This window comes from Protomyctophum parallelum, assembly GCF_964188405.1.
Source record: "Protomyctophum parallelum genome assembly, chromosome: 6".
Lineage (NCBI taxonomy): Eukaryota > Metazoa > Chordata > Actinopteri > Myctophiformes > Myctophidae > Protomyctophum > Protomyctophum parallelum.
Window position 1 is genome coordinate 12,248,431 of NC_139701.1, and position 23,595 is coordinate 12,272,025.

Here is a 23,595-nt window from a genome sequence, read left to right on the forward strand (position 1 = left end):
GTCCGGGAGCCGTGGGGGTGAACGTGGTTTCGTCAGATAAAGTTTTTTTTCTCAACTGATTCTTGTAGCTTCTTAAGAATTCAAGAGGGTGCCCAGTGATATCCCTTGGGCATTTTTTATTATTAACCCCTTAATGCCCGAAACAAACAAATCCCAGAAAATAAAGCTTAATGTAATATTTAATGAAAAAAATACTTGTTCTAAATGCATCACATTTGCTTTATACAGTGTTTATGAATGGATATGCACAATGTACTATTTCATGATTAATGCATATTAACCCCTTCATGCCTGAAAACCCCCAAATCCCATAACATATATTTTGAGGGGCCCTTTTGAGGGGCCGCAGCTTTCTGTGTAACATTGAAGACAGTGAAGACGGAATGATGTATGATAATATGAAAAAGCTAGCTTTTGACCCCACACATCTCAATATTTGCCAATGAAAGGAGAAATTAGGTCAAATGTCAAATTTGTGGCAATAGGCATTCTGGCCAGTATGAGATGATGATGATGTACGATGATAAGAGCGCCCCTCACTTCACACGGGTGTGATCATTTTCCCTTCATCTAAATCAACTTTGCTTTATAGCGTGTTTATCCATGAATGTAGATATGTACATCCATCTAACTTCAACCGCTTATCCGTAGTTGGGTCGAGGTCCAGAGCAACATTATAGGCCGTAATGTCAGGTCCCTTTTCGTTCAGTTTTGTTCTCATACCAGGGGCACATTCAATGCATAGACAATACCCTTCTGGACTTTGCCAGAAATGTATACAAAAGTGTATAACAAAAAAAAAATCTTGTTCTGCTGCTTCTTTCTCAAATGTCATAAATACTGTACATACCTAACATCTGATTGTATTGGTAGCCTCAGTTTACTCATATGTGAATTTAGATCTTGAAATAAGCGCAAATAACATGCAATTTAAATCTGCTTTTAATATTTAATATCATATTGTCTATGTCCCTCAAAGTTATTTCTAATGGTTTGAGCCTCAATCACCACTCTGATATAACCAGGCCTTGTCATTTCTTTCTCGATTTTGAAAGCAGTTTAGCTGCAGTACCACAATGTCCTGAGGTGGTGGGGCTGCTGATATGCAGATTATTTAATATTTTAGTTATTATAATACTGATGCTAGATAAAAACCAGGCTTGTTTCCATTCCATGCCTGCTTGTAAAATCAACAATGGTGTAAACAAAGTGGAAATGCAAATTTGGAACTGAAGAAGAGGAGGAATTATACAAAGTAGGGTGACATTGATGACATCACGATGAGGACAAAATCAGTTGAGCTGTTCCTGAGAGCAATTTCCATTAAAGCACCTATATGATATGGAAGCCTGATTGTTCAAAATTGGTTATTTGTGGGGATAGAAAACGCATATGGGAGGCCCAAAAACACAAAAGCTGAATTTTATGTTATAGGTCCTTTAAAGAAAATGCTTCAATTTAAGTGGTTGGCACCCAGCACAATGAAACATACACATAGTACATTTAGCTTATACTGTAGGTTTCATACATAGAAAATGTCACAATACTGTGTAATGGAAGTGGAACCTATAGCTCCATGTATAGAGACAGACAACAGCGATATCCAGTGCTGACATCAGACTATAGTGTAGAAACCTCATATATGGGTATTAACGCCACACGTGGCATCGTCATGGTGATACGTACTCAGCTGGCTGGCATCGTCATCATGACACGCATCTATAGTGAACCATATGTAAGAAGAATCCCAAGAGGTTTAGGAAGCTACAGTAGGAAATATGCTCGTCGTGAGAGACTCCATTGTCTTCCGTACGAGACAGGATATTTGGATTTCCAACCCGAATGACCTCAGCGATATCTGGCTTTACAAACCGGATATTGTTGACTTAGAAGTTTCTGCATCCCGGTTAAGTTCGGATCGTACACCACTGCAGTGGGCTCTAACAAGACAACCAGCACTGGTTCGAGCTATCTTATAGAAAGGTAGAAAAGAAAAGCTTAAGCTGAGTGACTGATGATGAATAGGTTTAAGTATTGTAATTATGTATCCATTTTTGAACCCATTACAGCGGGAGTGAGTCATTATTAACAGGTAGTTTCAGGGAAGTAATTAGTTCAAGTAGGCATCCAGTTGTGCTTCGAACGAGCATGATGGAACACCTACTGTATTGGTTGAATGCTTCTGGAAATTCTTCTGATTGTGATTCTGCTTGGTCAATGGTGAAGTATGTTATTTCAGTATATTAACAGCTGAGCTTAATAACAGCCCTGGTGTCAAGCACCTGCTGCTTGGTTTTGTGCTGTATCCAATGCAGCTGTCAAGGTTCATTTCTCAACAATGTCCCTCTAATCTAGAGAAGAATAATCATTTTCATAAAACTGCAATACTCAATGACCCCTGGCTTCATTTTCACGTACAAACTTTTCCATAATTCAAAATGGTGGGAGATCTAAAGAATAGAGGTCATAGGTCACGTGTCTTTGGCTGCCGGACTTACAGGCTGTGCTGCCGGTTTAAACTAAACCGTGGCTCCCAACATGAGCGGCAGGTTGAAACTATCCAGTGGCAGGTTAAAACTAACCTGTGGCTCCCGACATGAGCGGCAGGTTGAAACTATCCAGTGGCAGGTTAAAACTAACCTGTGGCTCCCGACATGAGCGGCAGGTTAAAACTACCCCATGGCAGGTTAAAACTAACCTGTGGCTCCTGACATGAGCGGCAGGTTAAAACTACCCCGTGGCAGGTTAAAACTAACTTGTGGCTCCCGACATGAGCGGCAGGTTAAAACTACCCCGTGGCAGGTTAAAACTAACCCGTGGCTCCCGACATGCGTGGCAGGTTAAAACTATCCAGTGGCAGGTTAACCCCCCCCCCCCCCCCGTGGCTTCCTGTGAGGTTAGGTTTGGGCGTTTGGGTTTTGGGTAGGGTGTCGGACCCATGAGTGTATAGGGCGGACCAAACACATGCACCCGTTTGCGTGTGGGTAACCGCTGTTCAAGAGCAGAACAACCTGTGCCGTATGGCCCCGTTTGTCCCTGCATGGCCCTCCTCGCTGCTGCAGCGCTGTAGACCTGAGCACCGTGGGGGTCTCCTGGGCATGGACGGAACGCTGGAGGTGTCATAGCATGAAGTACGATTTGAATGCTCACACACACCGAAATGGGGGAAATATCACATTAGAAGCGTACAGTATGCGTTTCTATATGCCCTCTGGTTACAGGAGTTTATTATGAACAGGCTTTGATGCATGCAGGAGAATTTCAATGTTTTATTGTTGTGTTTTCTCACACTGACACATGCATTAATATCATAAGGCCTTGCCGTTGTTTTTTTTTGCCGCCGAACTTGGAATGGATAACCGTATAGGCTCATTTTTCCTGCCCTGTCTATTTCCTGGGTCAACAGAAAATAGCGAGTGAATTGTATGCGAGGGTTACGTGATAGATGGGGATTTGGTCCGTTTTGATATACTGTTTGGGAAATCAATGGTTTATTCATTTGCAAAGTGGAGATCTTATAGGCTAGCTTCTACAATGGACCGATTGCTAAGTGAACTATGTCACGAAAGGCTGGCGACTGTGCTTTGGATCATGAGTATAATCTCATGTATTTTGTGAGTCTGGTGATAGATGCAATCATTGCAGCTTATGGGGTTCCAAACTCCACACAGCTCATGGACGGACTAACAATCAATGATGCTCCATCAATGAGGAAAACTGGATATTGTAGCCCAGAAAGCATCTTGTATCATATACACTTTTATTCCGTGTTTTACGGTCAGGGAATAAATATGAATGACGGGCAATTTATTTGAAAATTCTGCTGTCCCACTCTGCTCCCCTCGGCCCTCGTTGCTGTGAGTAGACCGCCTGTGAGCTGTCAACCTGCTGTCCTAGAATGCGCTCAGCACTTAGGACACGACTGTCGAGGATTTTTGAGAAGTAAACGTCCCTTGTAAAAAATATATTTTAAGTATCTTTAAGAAACTCTACCCCATCAGCTGTGTTACACTGTTGTATAGGCGATGGGCTGTACTCATGGGCTCTGACTTATTTCTTGTCGATTCTTGCCTCCGCTGTGGGGCATTTGGGGGAGTATTTTAGGAGACATCAATGGTGTGCTGAGTGCTCTAGGAGCCAGACTGGGTTTCCATTACATTGGAAAGGTCATGTAAATGTTGTCTCCCTACTCGAGTAAACTCACTCAAGTCTGAATTCTTGTCTTGCCTCATTTGTGTATATTATGTTTTCTGCAACAACACGACCACGATGGGAGTTCAGTCTCAGTGTTCCACGCCTCTGGGATCAATCCGAACCACAACAAACTTGAAAGCATGACAATGCGACGACAGTACTACCGCCTCACAAGTCAATACACAAGCTGGCATTACCCTTTTGATTGCTGATTGCTCAGCAATCAAACACAAATGTTTGGTCGTGAGACTCCCATTGGAAAAGCATTGAGGCGGCCGTCAAACACAGCACAGGCCGAACACAGAACATTTGTTCTATATGTATGTATGAGGCCTGCTGAGGGGCCACTGGGTGCCAAATGCACCCTTGGGTGCTAAAGGTGCACCAATCCGCACCAAAACCTGGCACAAACACTGTTCAGGGGTATTCCGTTACATTACCAGCTGAAAATGAGCACTCCTCTTTCAAGAAGACTCATATACTGCCTGCCCCCCCCCCCTCCCCCACCACCACCATGGCAACATGTTTCCAGCCCTGTGGCATATTGGCCTGCCTGTCACTCACATCATTGTCACACAGTGCTGTGAGAGGGGTCTATGACAGGGCCTGTCGACCTGACATCCCTGTATATATATATATATTCTTTTTTCCAATTGTTATGTCATTGCCCAAAACTGTAGTTTGTAGCTTTAGTAGTTAAACTACGAACAGATTTAAGAAAAAGTAGTTACTTTGTCAACTACTTGGCATGCTAGACAAAAACATTACGTTTAACTACCAGAAAGTTACAGCAAAATGTAGTCATCAACCGCATACAGTAGTTCAACTAAATACTGTAGTTGTAGTTTAAAGCTCCCCAGCAATGCCCATGTACAGTATAGTGATGTAAGAAAAAACACGCACTTACATTTTCAGTTTGACAATGTTTTCGCCCTTCCACTAATCAACAACTACTTTCCCCTGCCTTGAACAATTTCTAGCATCTTACCACTGTATAGGTTGCAGCTAGTTTATATTTCTACATAAAACATCCAAGAGACTTAATTCAGCAATCTCTTTGGTATTGGTGTGTCGGTGGGTGATCTAGCCACTGTGACGAGAGCCCACGAGGCTGCATGCAATGCCTCTATAATTACTTTGCTGATTGGAAAAATAAGGGCACACTAATGAGCTCCATCATTCAAGCATGGACTGTTTTTTCCTGCAACAATAATGTAAAAGGTGGGGAAATGTCAGGTGCCCCATCCTCCCCACCTCTTTTTTTTAACTAGTCTATAAATCCCCCAGACTGGCTCTAAAGGTTGGCCAATTTACCAAATTTTCAAACAAACAATGGAAAATACATAAAGCCTATATAAATATACATGAGTTTCAGCTTCAGCGAGTTCATCAGCAAACACATATGTGAGCAGAGTTTGCAAATTATAGTTTGTGCTTGTGAGTGTGAGCGTGTGTGCATGCATGCGTGTGTGCGTGCGTGCTTATAGATTGTGCTCTTGCATACATATGTTTTTTTTTGTCGGTGCGCTTGCATGTCACATCAAATTCAACAGAACTTGTTTTTTGTGTTTGTTTGTTTTCCCTGTCTTGGTATGCTCTCGTACCCTTTCTCAGGGCTTATTCTAGTCTGTAAATTTGGGCGAGATGCTCACTTCGTAGCAAAGCTGGGCTTTAAGGCTGGAAGAAAGCCTTTCTGGTCCGGTACATTGCACTGCAGGCTTCTTTGATGCACTCCCATTATGAGTTACGTGTCGTGTCGTGTTGTCCAAAAACATGCAGTACAATGGCTTATGGCTGCCTTTTTTCAAAGGGAATGAGCAAACCTGACACAATGAGCAGGGTGGCATACATGGCGACACCACGGTACACACTGAGTTAGAGTAGAGTAGAGTATTATATGAAATGAATGAGGAGTTGACCATTATAATACGGCTCTGGTATTCTACACAGGTCTTTGTGTATGATGGATGGATCATCCAATAATCCAATAGCAGCTCAAACTCCTCATAAAAACATTAGCCTGCTATGCCAGTGGTTTTCAACCAGTGGTCCGGGGAGGGGAGGGGAGTCAGGGGACCACCAGTGGTCCGGGGAGGAGAGTCAGGGGACCACCAGTGGTCCGGGGAGGAGAGTCAGGGGACCACCAGTGGTCCTTGAGGGGGTTCCAGGTGGTCCCCAGAAGGACAGTTGGTAGCCAAATGGACCCTTTTTAGATCTTTAACTCCTGAAAGTGTTAAATGAAACAAATGGGTCCATTTGGTTTGATATTTCACACTCTCAGGAGTTGCATTATTGTTAAACATTACTTAATTTACAAGTTTACAAGTCTACACATTTAGACAATAAGAAGTGAGGGGCGCTAATATATTAATGACTAACTCATGTTGCTATGGCCTCACTCACACTGTTGCAAACATGCATACAAAATTTGTCTTGTGTCTTGTCCGTGTTTAATGGCCGCCCCAATGCATTTCCAATGGAAGTCACATGGTTTGACAAAACATTTGTTTGATGCGGGGGAGCGGGACACAGCCATCAAACAAAAATGTTTTGTCAAACCATGTGACTTCCATTGGAAATGCATTGGGGCAGCCATTAAACACGGACAAGACACAATTACAAATGTTGTATGCATGTTGCAACAGTGTGAGTGAGGCCTATAGGTGATGTGATGATGATGTAAAACAAATGGTGTCAAAACAAACATTAAATTATCTTTATTGTTAATGGGAATTAATGTTTGTGTTAGCGACCACACAAACATTAATTTCTCTTCATTGTCAATGGCGTTTTTAAAACAAACATCAAACTAAAATAAAACATTAAACCTGTATATAGGAGGGGATATTTTGATCAACGTTAGCCTGTTGGTATACCACATCAATACAGCATGGAATTGTGGACAACATCTTATCCAACGATAACACAAGTAAGACGCGCAAACGCGTGAAGCGAACGCAGCTCGTGTGTGTGTGGTTGTGTGTGTGTGTGCTACAGCTGCGCCCTGTGTGTGTGTGTGTGTGTGTGTGTGCGTGCGTGCGTGCCACAGCTGCGCCCTCTGGTGGCGGGCCGGTGGTGTAACAGCGTGACACCACACAGCGTGACACACACACACACAGACACTCAGCCCCTGCTGTCATAGTAAGTGGCTCACTGCGTTCGCAAAAATATGAGCCTAAATGGAGGCTAAATCTCATCCGGTGGTCCATATGGCTCAAATGCTGAATAAATAATAGGCCTTGATATGAAAAGGGTTGAAAACCAGTGCTGTATACGGTACCATTGGTACGTACACCTTTCAACGTTGAACTATATACCGTAGGGGGGTATTATATGCATAGCCCTGACATATGGCCTTTGCACCTATCTTTATTCCAAGGCTACCCTCCACTGAATGATTCATCAATCGTACGGCCCGACATATCTTCCTTGAAGGGCAAACTTCTTCTGCTCATTATCATGGTTCTTATGGTCTGAAACCCACCAGCCTTCAGCGTCTACCAGTCTTCTCCCCATCGCCCCTGCAAGGGAAGCTCACATTTACAGTACTTCCTCCTCTGGTGCAGCTCACTTCATAGCTATAAATAGTTGCATGTGCATGCTTTACCCTTGAAAGAGAGGGACCCGGGCCATACGAGGGACTGAAACAGAGCTTCTTATCCCTCATATGCCTTGAGAAACATTGACAGTGACTGATATACAGCTGAAATATTCATGCCACGTTGGCCCAGAGCTGTATAGGACGCACCGCTGTGACGAATAAACAAGTCAAACATGGATGAAACAAAACAAATTGTGCTGATGAAATTGAGCTGCAATAAAATCTACAGTAAGGCAGACAACGGAGAAAGGCATGGGTGGGGAAATCACATTTTCACCCTCTCGGTTTACTTTAGCTAATTATTTTTCCCCCTACGCGATGAAGATACCTCTGGCTTGAAACGTATTCATATGGAAAAGCCTAGCCTGGCTCCAGTCCTGGATCGCTAGCCACGCCCATTAAGAAAATATGTTCTGGCGATTCAGATTATTATCATATTATCATTATTCAGATGAATAATGAAGTGAAACTAAATGAAAATTCAGACTGAGTGTCAGGCAAGGGAAAGCCTCAGTTTGAGCAAACAGTTTCAGAAATGGATGTTGGCTCTGCTTCTCATCGTGTGTGAGATGAATTGATGATATTGACATACCGCAATCATGGTTACCCCTGCAGGAACGTGATCAAGCTGCTTACTTGAAAGTGTGGATGATAAGAGGACTTATCACTTTTGATGTGAATTGACGAGGGATTGCTTGTGTAGAATCAATCTGCCAGGACCTGGGTGTTGTTTATAATTAGAAACATTGTTTCCCCCCCCCCCCCCCAGGGAGTACAGCAATCCCTTGCAACGTCACGTACTCTTCTTTAAGATTTCACCATGACTTAAAAAATAAAAAAAAAAAAAAAAATAGATATCATGGGGGGCAAAGCGTAGGTATTATTTAAAAAATGTAACGATGGAAGTTGGAGATCCATGACCCACCCGGCAATGCAATACCCGTTGTACCTGTGTCATGAGTACCCGTTCCACCCATCTGTCTGTGTCCCTTTTATGCCCGATTTCTGGATCCATTTATCTGTGTCCCTTTAGTCCTATACAATACAGTATATGGAGTTCTGTGTCAGGCATGCCCAAATATGGAGTGTTGTTATGTCAGAACAGGCGGACAGCTCCATATATGGACCCTGGGCAGGGGCCTTGTCCAGAGCCCGGGCAGAGGCCTTTTGTGGCGGTTCTGGACAACCATGTGTCCGACCGACTCGACACCCGACACTGCACTCTCTGTGGGGGTGTGGAACGTGTGTGTCGAATTTGAACGGTTCTCGAGTTATGTGGATATCAGCCGTACACAGACAGACGTACAGAGACATTCATTCATAGATAGATAAAGACAACTAAAATGACTTAATCTACTCCCTTTGTCCCATCCCATGTCTTACGGTATGTATTCTACTGTAACAGCAAGTTAGTGATTATAGTCTTTACTAGTATTACTTTATATTGCCTTGAGGCTTCTGTTCATGTTCAGTTGTTTCCAAGTTAATTTGCTATATTCCGATAAAACAAGCAGTAAAAGTTGTAGGCCTACACTCTCAGGGCAAGACAAAAAAGTTTTAATGAAATGAAAATGCCAGTAGCAAATTACAACATGATTCACTGGAGTACATGAGAGGCTTTTTGACAGATGAGACAACCATGCTTGATTCAGAAGAGACAAAGAAAAAAAAGTGATCAAGCCTGATTAAAAGCCAACTGATTGCCATTGGGAACGAAATGGGGAGGTAGATGATGTCAAATGATTAAACTGTCTAAACTGCAGATTAACATAAATCATCACTTAGCCCTTAACTAACTTCAGGACAAGGTTTTGTAATTATTTATATTGTATGTATGATTTGTCAAATACCAAAAGTAGATCTGCTATTTTTACTACATTCATTTTTGTAAATGTATGCATTGTTGTTGCAAGTCGTTGCATTGTTATATTTAGAAAAATCTAAATGTACCAGGAAGAAAAACCTCCTTATGCACACCTACGGAGGACAGGTGTGTCCCCCGTAACGTGTATGTTTCTCGCCGTTGTTTGCGTTCGTTTCTGACGTTCTTTTCGTGGTTCAATCATTGTTTTGTTGTGGCTTTGCTGCTGCTGTCCATGCAGTTAGCTCATAACATTAGCTGTGAGCTGTCTGTCTGCCATGCACCCCCCACCTTGCGGGCTGCGCTGAGCCGTTTCACCCGCGTCTGCACTCTCTGCAGCCTGAGTGGCCCGGCAGGGATACTTGCCGTTGCTTGCCGTCTCATCATTGGCCAGAGCCAGCCAATCAGGACGTCGCTACTATGATGGGCAACCAATCACGAGGTCGCCGCTACTCTGATGACTAGGTCGTCTACATTTCAGGAGCTTTCATTAGTCAGGTTTCACCTGAAAATGTCATCCTGCACAACGATGACACCGTCTTGCACTTACAGCAATTTATTGAGCAACGTTTCGGTCATTCAGACATGTTTAAAAATAAAATTCACGATTGAACGTACTATTTGAAATATTGTCTCTCTCTCTCCACGCAACAATGATCAACAAAGAGAGGGGTTTGTCATAGCACTTACAATATGCACTGCATATTTCTCATTCGCTTGCTAATGAAATTAATCTCTTTAAATGCAGAGTTGAGCCTTTTCTCAAAGGCATCCATCAAACACGGTGCTGCTGCTGCTGCATGGACTTGGTTGAACGTGGCCACTCTCTCTCTGCGAGGAGGAACCATCGAACACACTCTCATTAGCTCTACTGGATCCAGCTGATCCAAAATGCCGCAGCTCGCTTTGTCTTCAACCAGCCAAAATTCTCACATGTCTCCCCCCTGCTCCACTCCCTCCACTGGCTCCCGGTCGCTGCCCGCACAGAATACAAAACTCTGATGCTGGCATTCAAAGCAACCAAAGGTATGGCTCCCCCATATCTTGCAAGTATGATTGAACCCTACAAACCCTCCCGCGCACTCAGATCAGCCAACGCAGGGAAGCTGGAAGTACCCTCACTAAAAACGCCGGGACAACGCTCCACACGTCCCAAACTCTTCTCCCTTCTGGGTCCAAAACTGTGGAATGCACTTCCCATTGCAGTCAGAACTGCAGCATCACTCCCAATCTTCCGCCGTAGCCTGAAAACCCACCTTTTCAGACTCCATCATGGCCCATAGCACTTACCCTAACCCCTTAGATAGCATTTCTGTTGGCTTAGATAGCATTTGACACAGACTTATAGCATGTTATGTAGACAGCACTATAATTGTATTGTATATAGTCATAGCACGCCATAGTACATATGTATAGCATAGTAGTAAATATGTATAGTTTATATGTATAGTGTATGTATAGTTTCATTATATAGATATTCCACTGTTACTTTCTTAGTTTACGCATGTTTCATGATAAATGCTTTTATGTGATGTATTCCCATGCTTTTGTTAAATGTAAGTCGCTCTGGATTAAGAGCGTCTGCTAAATGCCTAAATTGTAAATTGTACTTAGACATCTCTGACTAATATTTACATGGGGCACCGCTAGATAAACACCCAACTCATTTCAATTATTCCACACCTCATGAGGACGCACAGCGGGAATTAATGTAAGGTCATTAATCGTAATTTGCATCATTAAAGGAAAAAAAACAAACAACAACAATGGCATCATCATTTATGAATACTTAATCAGTGGATAATTACTGCATCTTTAGGCTAGAAAAGACTAAGGGAAAATGAAATGGAGGGATTAGTGTCTCTCTCTCTCTCTCTCTCTCTGTCTGAGTCTGTAGAGACAGTTTTGTCTCACCGCGGGCAGAGTCTATGGTCTGCAACTAGGCTTAACCCATTTTGGGCGGGAACCCCTTTTGGTGTTTTAAACATATAATAATTTAGCCATTGAAAAATAGCAGATCTACAAGCTCATAGCGCGCCACCGAGTGGCGCGCTACGAGCTTGTAGGTCTGCTATTTTTGAAAAGTCGTGAAAATGTGGCACAAATCTTTGAATATATATTTCAGAGCGAACATTTTTAACTAAAATATTGGCTTCTGAGGGGTCCCTGAGCACCACTGACATAGAAACATGGTTTTCAGAAATATGTTAGGATTTAGAAGCCTTTTTTAGTTTGATGCGTGTGGCATCGTTTGGATAGGAAAGTATACAGAGAAACAAGTCGTCGTCATAGTCTGTGTGACTTGGTGTGCAACATGGCATAGCCCCAGGGGTGCCCTGCACTTTTGTGACACGAGAGCTACTTTCAAAATGACCAAACAAGGTCTACACACCCGGGGGGGGGGGGGGGGGGGAAGTAACCCACCAAAAAAAACATTATCCCATTTCTGAAAATGCACCTGAAGGGGTGCTGGTGTTACATACATAAGACAAACACACTCTCACACACTGTTTTATATAACTTTGTAATGCTACTTACTGACGTTTGTGCGCAACATTCTTGAAAACAAACTAGGCCTATTGCATTGTGGGTTTGAGCTGAAAGGCCCCATTTGATGTCATTCAATGCAGTCACCTTAATTCAAATGGCAGATGCCTTTTTTCTTTCTTTTTTTTTTAATTGTATTTTTAGGGCCATGTGGTGATCTACTTGCACAGCCTGTGTGATCTACTGGTAGATAGACCTTTTGGGCACCCCTGGGAGCCTCTCTGTTGGTGTGTAGAAGCTTAATCCATTTTGACCTGGGAACGGTTCTACAAATGTCTTCTAAATCCTGACAGTTTTCTGAAAACCCTATGTTTCTATATATCAGTCGTTCTCAAACTATTTCGTGTCAAAGACCCACAGGGGGGACCCCCCCCCCCCCCCAAGCAAATATTTGAGTTAAAAACGTTCGCTCTGAAAGAATATATATTCAAAGATTTGCGCCACATTTTCACGTTTTTTCAAAAATAGCAGACCTACAAGCTCGTAGCACTTGAGCTTGTCGATCTGCTATTGTTCAATGGCTAAAGCATAACCTAATGCTTCAAACACCAAAAGGGGTTCCCGTCCAGAAATGGGTTAAGATCAGAAACGTTGTATGAGACCAAGTAATGAAGAGAGCGTTGGAATGGGAGTGCATACAGTATGTACTGTATGTGCACATTTGTGCATTATGTTGTAATAATAATAATGATAATAACAAATGTTATTTGTATCATAATTTATGATAGAAGCATATAATGAACTCACTGAGAGAGATTACCTCCCACACACACCTCAATAAAAAAGGAAGTCAGGGTTGTAAAATGCTTCGTCACTTTAACACCCTTCAAATTATTCACACACTGCCCCCACGTTATGTAGATAAAAACAATATGTACAGTCATAAATCACGCACACACTGCACCTCCTGCCATCCCAGCATAATCCAGATGGTCTGTCCAAGCTACAACTACTATGGAGCCAAACACTAAGGCCACAGAGCACTGGTCCAGGAGACTAAGACCTCCCAGCTGAGCTTTTAACATGAGGAGAGAGAGAGAGAGAGAGAGAGAGAGAGAGAGAGAGAGAGAGAGAGAGAGAGAGAGAGAGAGAGAGAGAGAGAGAGAGAGAGAGAGAGAGAGAGAGAGAGAGAGAGAGAGAGAGAGAGAGAGAGAGAGAGAGAGAGAGAGAGAGAGAGAGAGAGCGAGCATGGAGCAGGTAGAGAGAGAGAGAGAGCGAGCATGGAGCAGGTAGAGAGAGAGGGGGGGGGCAGAGAGGGCATGGGGCAGGTAGAGAGACAGAGAGAGGGCATGGAGCAGGTAGAGAGACAGACAGACAGAGCATGGAACAGGTAGAGAGACACAGACAGACACTGTGGGAGTGAAATTGTGGAGACAGGGACACAGCTCCCCTTAGTGGACACATGTAGAACTGCCTATACAAATACAGTAGCACTATAATGATCAAACCAGTGATTTTCAATCTCCACCTGTGGGCCAGCGCTCACTTTTCTTTGTCATGAATGTTCTTTTCTTTTTTTCTTTTTTTTTTTGTATGCGCATGCATAAAGTGAGTGGCAAAGTGTGTTTAGCGTCGTTTAATGCAATCAGACCAGACTTTTCTGTAACTTTGAATGTATGGGCTGTCAAGGCCAGAAAGTAGTTTGACACTTTTGCCCAAACCAAACAAGATAAACAAATAACCAAACAATAGCAGGTATTACCTACGCAAACACACAGTCAATACAGTAAACACAAACGATACGAGAGGGGGGAAAGGAGGGAGGCTATGCTACACATGCAATAGAACCACCTGTGAACAAGCAAGATATACAGTACAGTATACTAGTGATGCACAATTGGTAGAGAGACAGACATCTCTCCATCACTAGCACTTTGATGTTGTCTGTTTAAAGCCACAGTACTTGGTACCACATTTTGAATGTATAGTAATGTTCAGCAAGTAAGTATAAACTAATAAAGACAATAAATATTTCCATGGGGGAAAAAATGAGAATCGTGATCTCAATTCTTGTGGAGGAAATCGAGATTCACATTTGGGCGAGAATCGTGCAGCACCAGTGTTGTTTTTCATTTTTTGTCGACTTAGGGCCGATTCATACTCCTATTTTACCGCTGTTTCGGCGCTGTAGTGCCGAAATGATTTCGGCTCGTCAGACATTTTCAGTAGCACCGAAGAGCCGACTTTAGAACGGTACCCGCCCGCCCGAACCTCAAATGACGTCAAATTGTAGGCTTTACAGCGCCGAACCGACTTTTATTCGGCTCTAAAATAGGAGTATGAATCGGCCCTAAATTAAGACGAACATTTTTTGTCGACTACCTACGAAAACTAAATGGAAACTACATGAAAACTAAGCTATGATGTCTAAGACTAAATATACTGACAATTTTGTCAACAAATAAAAACAAGACTAAAATGTTAGGAAGGGACTAGTGGACAAGAGATCCAGTATAAGTCATTTTACAATTGGTTGCATGCTGAAAATAGCAGATCTACAAGCCCACAATGTGTCGCAGCGCAATGCATTGTGAGCTTGTAGATCGGCTATTTTCAGCAAGTGAAAAAAACAGTCATTACGACGGCATCAAGGCCCGCCAAAATACATTTTATTCGACTAAATCAACTGGAGATTTAGTCTACTAAAATCTTATATTTAGTCGACTAAAACTAGACTAACACCAACACATGGTGCAGGTGAAGAAAATGATTAATTCTTGTACAAGCAAGCCAAGCCAGTAGTCTGTCATTACAAGCCATTCATATAGTGAAGAAATTATATATATCATTCCCTTCATATAGAGAAGGATACACGTTCATATAATGCTGTCCTAATAAGTAAGTTATGCCAATCTATGATTGATGGCATGTACATCTGCTGACTTAGACAGTTGGACTAGCAGTCTCCTACACAGAATTATAATGCTGTTTGGACCCAATCCACTTAATGTAGAAACTTAAGACTAAGAGTTATATCTTTCAGAATGGAGGGATCTCCCAATATGAATAAGCAGATATCAAAAGGATAAAATAAATGTTACACAACTCAGCATCTAATAAGAGCTTGATCTCAATGTCCAATCTATAGATATATAAGTTGTGCTGTGTGTGTCCACAGGCTGTCTGCTTGCGTGCTCGTTGTAACAGACAGTAAAAACAAACTAACAAAGTAACAGAAAGCTTGATTTACTTTACCATTTATGTATTAATATTTGATCCTCGTATAGGGCTGGTACTGTTCAGTATTGTTTGTCTTTCAATGGTCTGTATACAGTACATACGGTGTATTGCATTGCAACAGAACTGCTGATTGGATTACAGTGAATGAAAAATAAAAAACAGAGCTTTGGTTTGCGTAGCGCGTGGCCCCTGAGATGCCTTTATTTAGTCTGGAAAATAACTGGTTTTTATTACATTATACCCATTCTGTTTTATATTCTTTGTTTTGCTTTCCTCCTTCATATGGTCTTAACCCTCTAAGACCCAGCGTTACTTTTTAGCAACAATTTTATTTAATTTAATTACTAAAAAGAGAGAGAGAGAGAGAGAGAGAGAGAGAGGCAGAGAGAGAGAGAGGCAGAGAGAGAGAGAGGCAGAGAGGGCATGGATTTTTTTTTTCTGTTCTTTTTTCACCTAAACGTCATCAGTGATGTTCATTGCAATGCCATTTCAATGCCATTGGTCATGATATTTGCATATAAATACCCCCCACAGAGGCTGAAATTCACACAAATAAAAAATGTCTGGTTGAAATCAATTTTTTGCAAGTAGAAATTAATGCGGGTGTTAGAGGGTCTCCTACGCTACATACTAGGCCTACATTAAAAGTATATTATATAGACCTATCCAACATACATGGTGTTTTGGGTATCAGTCTTTCAAAGAAAACGCTATAAAGGATATTATAGATAATTATTTTTGACAGATTTGGCACTTACAGCTTTGTGCCACATTGCTGCTATGGGTGTAAAAAGCACTGTATCGGAAATGTATCCGCCTAAAAGGCCAAGTTATGAAATTTGCTATATCTATTTGAAACATTTAAACGAATTAATGGCTGCCTGCCACTGACCCAGCTCGCTTCCCCTTATTACTTGCGCAAGCAGAGCGCGCAAGTAATGTTTTCGCCCGGTCTCTTCCGCCGTGACAGTTGTCCCGCCATTCGATGTTTATGCAGAAAAACATCAAATCTGTGCCTGTTTTGCTGGGACCAAATGACCACAAATGACCATATTTCTTACGTCATCATTTAGAGCTAGTCATACGTATACTATATACATAATCAGTAAAAAATAAAATAGCAAATTGTGCCTGATCTGCTGGGACCAGAGTACGTGGTGTGTATATGTATGACTAGCTCTTAATGATGACGTAAGAAATATGGTCATTTGTGGTCATTTGGTCCCAGCAAACCAGGCACAGATTTGCTGTTTTCTTGCATAAACATCAAATGGCGGGACAGCTGTCACGGGTTTTTGGCACAAAGTAACCACAGTATACCGCTAATCAACTTACAACTACACACTTTATACAGTATAGAGTATAGAGTATATATGTATACGTATATAGTATATGCCTATATAATATATATATACAATATATATTTCTTACGTCATCATTTAGAGCTACGTGTAGTCATACGTATACTATATACATAATCAGTAAAAATTAAATAGCAAATTGTGCCTGATCTGCTGGGACCAGAGTACGTGGTGTGTATATGTATGACTAGCTCTTAATGATGACGTAAGAAAGATTGGTCATTTGTGGTCGTTTGGTCCCAGCAAACCAGGCACAGATTTGCTGTTTTCTTGCATAAACATCAAATGGCGGGACAGCTGTCACAGTTTTTGGCGCAAAGTAACCACAGTATACCACTAATCAACTTACAACTACACACTCTATATAGTATATATGTATACGTATATAGTATATGCCTATATACTATATATAGTATATGCCTATATAGTATATGCCTGCTTTGCTGGGACCAAACGACCACAAATGACCATATCTCTTACGTCATCATTTAGAGCTAGTCATACGTATACTACTGTATATACATAATCAGTAAAAAATAAAATAGCAAGTTGTGCCTGATCTGCTGGGACCAGAGTACGTGGTGTGTATATGTATGACTAGCTCTTCACCCAAACTTATATAGATAGAAACTTGAATCATACTTAATAATACTAGGTGTTTATATGCATAAAGTAGGTAGGTAGCAAATAGTTACATCTAAAAATTATACATTTCAAACGTTCCTTCACAGAGATACTGAGATTTGACAGTTTACAGCGGTCGAAAGGACTTGCGCGCTCTGCTTGCGCACTAGTTGGCCATTTATGGCCTACTAGTGTGCAACAAGCAAGTATGCACTCGACAGAGTGCAGTTCTAGTTTTAAATATATTTAATGATAGAAAAAAACATAATACACTTGATATGGTGGGATTTGTTTTGGATGATCAGTCATGATGAGTAATATTTCACTTTCAAAAAAAGTTGCTTGATTCAGTAGATATTTGATATTCATTCTAGCTGCACCGCAGCTACCCCCCCAGACAGTTTATATATAAACTAACTGTCTGGGGTGTTCACAAAAGCCTGAGTAGACGATAAAATGACCAAAAGTCAGTGCTTAACCCGTCCCATGTGTAATTTGGCTACCGTGTATTGTGTGATGTCTGCGTATAGTTCAGTCATTAAAGCACCACCAGTTCCTAGGTTCAGTTCAGGGCACGTGCCAACTCAGCCTAGCATAATACCTTGTTCTCTGATCTACTTGAATGATTGAAACCAGCTCAGTGGCCGTGTGTGTTTAGAGTGGTTACCCTGAGACTGGCCGAGCCTCACAAACGACTATAAAATGGCACCCAATTCCTCCCTACTTGGCACTCATCACCAAGGGTTGGATTGGGGCTTGAAAGAAATTCTCAAATTAGTGTACACAGAAACTACAGGGCTCAACATGCTCTGGTGAAGAAAAGGCCAGGGCTCTGCCCATCACAGCAAGCTATGCTGTAGACACAGACTGAGTGAAGATGGTACCATCGCTGACTGTTAACAGTGAGGACGACGGACACACAAAGGCTCCACATCAACCAGTTTCTGATCAGTCAAATTTAGAACCCACAGACCATGCCAAAGACTTACCAGAGGAACTATAGCCGAAGCCTCAGATATACTGTATGCTTTCCACCACAACATTGAGCCACTGCAAATGCATCATGTGAAATATTCCACTTCAGAGCCCAGCATTTGGATGCAGAAAAGACAACCATGGTCGATGATGAGTGACCAGCAGCACTTCAGCTGGAGATGGTCGATCTAGTCTGTCCTTGGCTTACACAGACATGATGATGTATGTCAAAAGATCATTGAGCATAAACCTCCAGAAAAATCATCAAATAAAAAGGCAATGCATTGCTCAAAAAAAGGGGGGAAAAAGGATTTACCTCACCCAACCTTCAAGTGCAGGAGGCCACAGCAGTTGCCCGTTGTCCAGATTAAGAGCTAATACTGTAGCTAAACCCCTCAGAAATGTTCCCTGACCAAACTTTGCTTCTTTCAGATCTCAAAGGTTTTCCGGCCCCACTACTCTGTGGTTTATCTATGTCTGATTCTGGTTTATTATTGGCCTTAAAAGAGTCTCTTTGACAAACCACCACCTCTTCTTGATACCTAAAATGCATCACGTCCTGTACTTTTATAGCTGTTCCTGTTACCTCACTTCCTGGAACTGGAATTGCTAACATGCTTTTCCACACAGCTCCCCCTATGAGCAAACCTTGTCAACAGAAAGTGAATGACCATATATATACAACTACACAAAACAACATATTTTCCGTATACTACATTTCAGGTTTAAATATTCAACCAAATATATTCCATTTATATCACCCAGTATGTTAAAAAAATCACACCTGTGTGAAGTGAGTGGTGCAACTCCGTGTGGGGGTCCCCGGAACATCCAGACCACCAATAATTATGATTTGGTGACAGACAGACAGACAGACAGACAGTTTTCCTCTCTCTTATCTTGATTTTGCTACTTCAACTCAACAATTTGCTCAAAATACATGTATTTTAAGCATAATTATATGTTTTGCATAATTATTGCTCATTACACTTAAATCACATGCTTTGTAAACAAATCAGAATCAGAATCAAAATCATTTTATTTGTCATTTTCCTATGTACTTGCATACAAAAGAACATGAAATATCGTTTCCCCTCAGTTATTGGCAGTGCAACATAAAACATAGAGCCTATTTAAAAACACAAGCTAAAAACTAAAACCAAACATGGACAAACATTTAAAAAGAGCCCCAGTATGTATGATGACGTGCAATTCATATGGACAAGTTAAAAGTTACCAACACCACGCACAACTATAAATAAATAAAGTGGCATGGTGCTATCCTTAAAAACGAAACGTTACCAGCACTGTTTTTTTTGTATGGAACTGTGGTATGGTGTTTCCAGCTATCAATTTGTATTTATTTGTTTGTATGAATTAGCACATATTATGATAGCACAATCTCTGATGACTATAAAATCGATCTAAAATTATATATAGCAGTGCAACCAATTTACTTCAGACTTGGCATGTGTATCGATAAGGACAAGGGAGTGATGAAGCCGATCTATAAATCCTGTCTGTCTGTCTGTGTGGTACTATGTCATAGTACGTACTGACATCATAGAAGTGTAAAGGACACTGCACTATAAGCACACTGACAAGGAGTAATAGGTTCTCCGACAACGGGTACAACAGGTATAACCGGAGGGGGCCGAGGGGCATGCATTCGCAACAGGTTACAGTTATAGTTGATATATACAATTATTGGATTATAATATTTGTCTTAAAATATTTCTTCTATGACAGATTTGACAATAGAATCCTAACGGAGCACCTGAGTGGCCATGGTATCTCGTCCGACCCTTATAATTACATCCTCATACATTTGCACTTAAACCCTCTACTTACTTATAAAGGAACGTGGTTAGAAATAAACTCATAGTGATGATTCATAAACACATGATCCTATTCCTCACACTGCTGTGGAAGACTGCATGTTTAATATCAGCGAAGGCATGACATGAAAATAAATCAATGCAATTTATTTAGCTGATGATCGATTACCAACACATTTTGAGTGCTATTGACTTAATGCAAATAAGAATTGCCTGTGGTGAAACTGTAGCAAATTATCCTGATTTTATGTTGCCAACACCATTTTGTAAGTGTGCCTCCTGTTGACTCTTTCATCACTTAAGCCCTAATTTAGCTTTTAAATTATTATACGGGTACTTAAAATAAATGTGCGATCGGTGAGGGGTTGATCCACACCAGTGGTTTTCAACCCTTTTCAATTAAAGTCCATGATCCTGCATTTGAGCCACGGACCACCATTTGATGAGATTTAGCCTCTCAAACCCAAAACTTCTAATATATTATTGTCGTTGGATAAGATTTTGTCTACAATTTCATTCCATGCTGTATTGATGTTGGTACCAGTAGGAGACGTAACAGGCAAACGTGATCAAAATGACAATTCTTCTCACATCTCCACAAGCAAATGCTTTGGCATTTGCATCCCTATTAGCCCGTAGAAATATAATTTGTAGTTATTTGTACATGACTATTGATGTTTGTCTGCAACACTATTGAAAGCAAATTATTGCATTGTGTGTTTGAGCTGACAGGCTCTTTTTGATGTCAATCAAGTCACCTTAATTCAAGTTGCAGATGGCAAAAAATAAATAAATAAATAAAATAACTTTATATATGGTCTACCTGCAAAGCCTTTGTGATCTACTGGTAGATCGCGATCTACCTTCTGGGCACCCCTGCCGTAGACTAATCCTCCTTAATTGGAAGTCGGATAAGGCACCTTCCTTTCAACAATGGCTAAAATAAGTTCTATCATTCCTGCCTCTTGAAAAACTCAGGTATAGAGTGGACAGAGCCCAAAAAAACCTTTGTCCTGGCTTGGAGTGCCTTTGTGGAGTTTGTTGAGGACTTTTCATTTCAGTGAACTGTAATCCGGACTGTGTCCGACTATGTCCCTGTCTTGACTCTCTTTTTGATCTATGATTGTCCGCTGCTTTGTCCCACCACTTAGTTTTTTTTGTTTTGTTTTTAGTTTTAGCCTAGGTGTGTTTTCTTGCGTACATGTAGTGTCATGTGAAGAAATGTAAAACAAAAAAAGAAAAGAAAAGACGATTCTTCTACATTCTCTATTTTTGTAAATAATTTACAATAAAGTTGCTTAATTATTAAACAATGCACTGAATACAGATGTTTAACAACAAATCTTTACTCTTGAGAGCGTCAAATGGACCCATACGGGTCCATTTGGTTTCATTTCACGCTCTCAAGAGTTCAAGATCTATAAAAGGTCAATTTGGTTATACCAACTTTCATTTAGCTGAGGACCACCTGGAACCTCCTCAATTAAGGACCACTGGTGGTCCCCAGACCACTGGTTGAAAACCACTGATCTACATTGTAGCGTCCAACCTTACAGACACCACGGCTGTACAGTATGCCCATTTTTTACCCTGGGGAAATGCTGCAGTCATATCGGAGTATGTATGGCCTTGTGTTTTCACCTCGTTCCAATGATCGACACACACCGGAGTGATGTTGGCAGAAATGAACTCTGTCATGTGTGAGGCATTGTCCTTTGCAACACCTATCATCATTGAATGAGGAGGGCGCCCGATGTAACAGTAGTTTATCATCACTGTCGTTATTGCTACACCAAACTGGAGACCAGAAGGACGTCGGTGGTCTCCTAGCCTAGTCGGTAGTACCCAGGCTTTTGTTTTCGTTCGCATCGGCTCAAAAAAATGAAAGCCTGGGGGGAACAAGATTCATTTCCTGGTCTAGGAGTTGGAGTGGACTATACAGTGCAGAGGAGGCATCGCTCAAAATAATGGCGACGTCAGTTTTCTCTGCTGTTTTCTACCAGGCAGGGGAGGGGCGGAGGCGGGCAGGGGCAGGCGATCGTTGAACCAATATTCTCCAGCGCTTGGTCCATGTGCGCCCACACCCCTCTAGACCAGAAAGCAAACTGGCTGGGCCAGGCTAATTGGTCTCCTAATAGAGCGTATGCGCATGCATAAAGTGAGTGGCAATAAATCGAGTGACAAAGTGAGGTTAATGTCGTTTAACGTCGTTTAATGTAATCAGAGAGGAGTTTTCTGCTTGGATGTATGGGCTATCAATGCCAGAAAGTAGTGTTTTGCGAGTTAGTAGGCGTCCCCAGTCCCACATATACTAAAGGGTATGATGATGATGATGATGTCACACGCATACCCTCTTAGCTATGTCTTTTTATCACTATACATTTTGAAAACCTGATAAACTTGAAAGCTAAAAAACTGAAAGCTTTTCCCATGCTCCGCAAATGCATGATTCCCATGCCCCATTCCAGTGGGTCAGGGGTAGCCACTTGGCAAGTGCATGAAACCTGAATAATGTGCAAGTCTGTGCACATCACGTCAAAGTCCTCAAACATACAAAGTCTTTGGCAATTCCGATAATGTCACTGATAAAACAAATGCATCTGCAGCAGCGTCTCACAGGTTTGGATTGCTGGGGGGACCAAGGGGCCGTGAGCAATAAGGAAAATATTAAGGGTCTCGCTTAGTCGCATCACTGCCAAAAAAGGAATGGCCACGCAGATTAGACACACCAACGGACCGACTAAGTAAGAAAGTAGCCTTGCCGAGCCATGAGGCCCATAGGCCAGGAGCCTATCTCCTGTTTCTGTAGCGCCGTGAGGCAGCTTGATGTACAAGTACACCCCCTGGATATGACGCTAGTATGTCGCAGGGACTTACCCCCAATCCAACCGTTGATGCTGAGTGTCAAGCAGGGAGGCGCTGGGTCCCATTTTTAGAGTCTTTGGTATGACCCGGCCGGGGATTGAACCCCGACCTCCCAGTCTCAGGTCAGACACTTTAACCACAAGTAAGACGCGCAAACACGGGAAGCGAATGCAGCTCGTAAATTGCAATAACAACAATTATAATAAATTACGTACTTTTTTTTTCTTTTTAGTCAGTAATTCTTTTTAAGTTTTCTACTGTGTGTGTGTGTGTGTGTGTGTGTGTGTGTGTGTGTGTGTGTGTGCTACAGCTGCGCCCTCTGGTGGCGGGCGGGTGGTGTCACAGCGGGACAGACACACACACAGACAGACATGATCTGCAGGGTCTCATAGTTAGTGCTCACTGCGTTCGCAACAAGGCCACTAAGCCTGTACGTACCCCCAAAAAATGTAAGTTGCTTTCTTTCTTCCTTGCTATCTTGCTATGTAATCAGACACTGATGTGCAGATGTGAGGCAGCTCTCTCATGGTAGACTTGGCTGTCGGCTGA